This window comes from Papaver somniferum, unplaced genomic scaffold (genome assembly GCF_003573695.1).
Source record: "Papaver somniferum cultivar HN1 unplaced genomic scaffold, ASM357369v1 unplaced-scaffold_10, whole genome shotgun sequence".
In the NCBI taxonomy this organism is placed as follows: domain Eukaryota; kingdom Viridiplantae; phylum Streptophyta; class Magnoliopsida; order Ranunculales; family Papaveraceae; genus Papaver; species Papaver somniferum.
The window spans coordinates 12386627-12389849 of record NW_020618825.1 but is presented as its reverse complement, the minus strand read 5'-3'; the positions used below and the strand labels follow the sequence as shown (position 1 = coordinate 12389849).

The 3223-nt window shown below is 35.6% G+C and overlaps 1 long non-coding RNA gene across 1 annotated transcript; it reads left to right on the top strand.

The window, feature by feature from the left end:
* Nucleotides 1-326: 326 nt before the first annotated feature.
* LOC113325981 lies at nucleotides 327-2679 on the top strand. The gene is made up of 2 exons (XR_003348214.1): nucleotides 327-2003; nucleotides 2530-2679. It is a non-coding gene; the product is annotated as an uncharacterized LOC113325981 (long non-coding RNA).
* The last annotated feature ends 544 nt before the right edge of the window (nucleotides 2680-3223 follow it).

Sequence of the window (3223 nt, the reverse complement as noted above, 5' to 3'; positions counted from 1 at the left end):
CTATTAGACTAGTCAAGAGACGTCTTAGCCGCCAATTACTCGATTAGTGTAACTCGAACATTAATTATTAGAGATTAATCTAACAACGATCGAGATACGAAACTAGTACCGTTGATTAGGTCACGGAAATTTGTGTAAAGTAGGGTCGAACGTGTCATTCGGACATTGGACGAAGAAGATATTTGTTATTTTAGATGAAGGGTAAAATGGTCATATCATATTAAAGTGTTATTAAGGAACCGACTTTTCTTCTCAGGGCACCCTCTATGGATAACTCAAAAGAAATTCGATAAGGTTGAGGATTTTCTATTTTCCTTTCATTTCTTTTCTTCTCGTTTCTTCCTCTTTCTTGTTTTCTTTCTTCTTTCTTCTTCTCTCTTTTCCCTTCTTCTCTGTTCTTCTTCTGTTCTGTTCGATTTGAGAGTTATGAGTCATATTTTGTCGAGGGAAATCAACTGGTAGTATTGATAGATGATTGAGAAGATGGTGTGGTCGTTAATTGTGAAACAGAAGAATTAAGGTTTATCATATGGATCGTTAATTGAGTTATTGATTGAGAGATTGAAGAATGGAATTTGGTGAACACGGTATGAAGAAGAAGCTTGAGTATTTGATGTGTGAGTTTTTATGGAAGATTGGAGAAGCTAGGGTTTCTGTTCATCCCCAGAACAGATATTAGGGTTCTTGCATGCAATTAAATCAAGTGACTGAAACTGGAATTGAGGTTTTGGGGGAGAGATTAGAGATGGGTAAATGTTCAATTGAAGTTTTGAAGTGAATCCAGTGATGTATTGGAGAATTTGGGTTAAGGTTTCTGTATTGTCTTTTGGAACTTGTTTTGGATAAGGATTAAAAAGAAATTAACAAATGGGTTTGTCCTTAATTGATGATGGTTGAAGCCATGAGCTGAGGAAGATGATTTAATCAAAGAATCAGAGATGCATTTTGGTGTTAAGGCTAATAAAGTTTAGAAAGAAGTTTCTTTGAGGTAATTGTTCTCTGAGTTGATTTAGTAAAGTTATTTATTTTATTGATTAAGTATATGCAATTGGTAATTGAGTTAAGAATGGTTGGGTGTTTGAGTAGATGTTGTATGAATGGGGATTACAGGTAGTGGTGGTGTTATTATTGTTGTTGTGTGTTGTAGAATGCAGGGGAGGAATTGGAGGTTTGTTCTGGTTCACAGGAAGTTGTGATGAATTTGGTGGATGGTTGTTATCTGAATTGAGAATGATATTAATGTTGTAAGAGTTGTATTCGGAGCTGAAATGCGTGCGTGTTTGGAACTGTAGGTACAGGTAGAGAAGTGGTGAACTATTATGATGAATGTTACATGGGCTAAGTGGTTGCAGTTCATGGGAATAGAATTAATGATTGAGAGGAGACGTAGCAGTGATTGGATTGTAGATTTAGAGTGACTGGTGCTATGTGGATTGTTGGTTTAAGCATTATAGCCGGAGTTGTAACTACAGAGGTGAAGTGAAAGTTGTAATATGTTTTCAGGTGCAGCTATAGAGTGGGTTGAAGTTCTGGTGGTGGGTTTGAGTATAGGATGTTATAGAAGTGTATCTAGATGTACTGGACTTTAGTTAATGGGCTTGCTTAATGGACTTGGGCTTTGGGAAGTTTTCTTAAGTAGACATTTTCTTAAGTAGACATTTTCGACCTCTTGTGGTCCGAATTAGCATTTGATTTCTGCTATAAAGTGTAGATATTCATAAGACTTAGCTAGGGGTTATAGAATCAATCTAATTGTATTAGTAATCTCTTGTTATGTTAATGGTAGATAATAAAAGGTGTAGAATCATAATGGGATTAGAATAATTAGATAGTTCACTTAGTCTATAACTAGAGACTTGTATGAAATTATGTTATGAGCCTTGTGGCTAAATTCTTAGAATTCTTGTATAATTAACAGTTAAGCTCTATTAACAACGATCGATTCAAAGAACGAACCAGTGGATCGTAGATCTCGAGATAGATGTGGCTTGTCATGAAAAGAGGTGGGAATACATTTAACTCTTCTGAAACCATTGTTGTTTCTTTTACAAAAGTTTATGTTTAACAAACTCATGCATTGTCTATTTGTATATTTCATACATTGTTTAGTTTGTATTATGACTGTTCTGTTGATTCTTTGAAACTTTCCACGAAATGGAAAGGACTTGTAATGTTTGTCGTCATTATGAATTGTTATGGGAAATGATAATTTCCACGTGTGGTATATAAGATACGCTCCTTTATATTTATATCTATTTACTTTCAGCTTTTACGCTTATTAGGTGTGGAACAACCCGACATCAATATAGCTATGTAGGTGTGGAAAAACCCGGCATCACTAATATAAATTGTTTGAATAAGGAGTTTGTCCATATACATGTTTGTGCATTTCCAGTGACTTAGTCACTTTGATGTTTGGGAAAACATGTATTGTTTTCCAAATCTTGCTCATGATTTCTTTAAAGTTATATGTTATTCCTACTGGGCACCCCTTCTAGGGATGATGTGCTCACCCGTTTTCACTTTCAGTTTCAGAGACAGATCAGAGTTGCGCAGCGAAAGCTTCAACGGTTGTTTTCGTTAGTTGGTTAACTTCTGCTATTTTTCATTATATTGTATATTTTATTGTAAACCAATTGGCTATTGTATAAATATCATTTTAGAGGAGTTTTGTATATATATTCTAGAGAGGGGCTAGTTTCTGGTTTAAGTTTGGTAGAAGTTTTCTTAATTGAATGTTTAAGTAAATGTTTTAGATCCTTAGTGCCTCTTTATTCGTTAATCTCTTGGATTAGTCAGCTGCTAGCTTTGGGGGCGCTACAGTTTAAATTTATTTGTGTTGCATAGAGGGTAAAAGGATACCATCCTTATATAGTTTAGAGTACCATCCAGGGATGCGCATGAGTCGGTTTGGGTTGGGTTTGTCCTCACCCACCACCCAACCCACTGATTGCGGGTAACAGAAGTTGTCACCCACAACCAAACCACTATTTCAATGGGTCGGTTTTCACCCGACCCGCATTATGGAGGGTTGGGTCGAGTGGGTGGTGGTTTACCCACCATAAAATACAATGAATATTACAGTTACAGTTACAGACTGTTAACATGTATCATAAGAAGTTACTTAAAAGTGTTTACATAATAAAAATCCATAGAAGTAAGAAGTTGGTGCCAAGTTGCAAACTGCATGCAAACTTCAAAGTGATAAAACTAACAATAACAA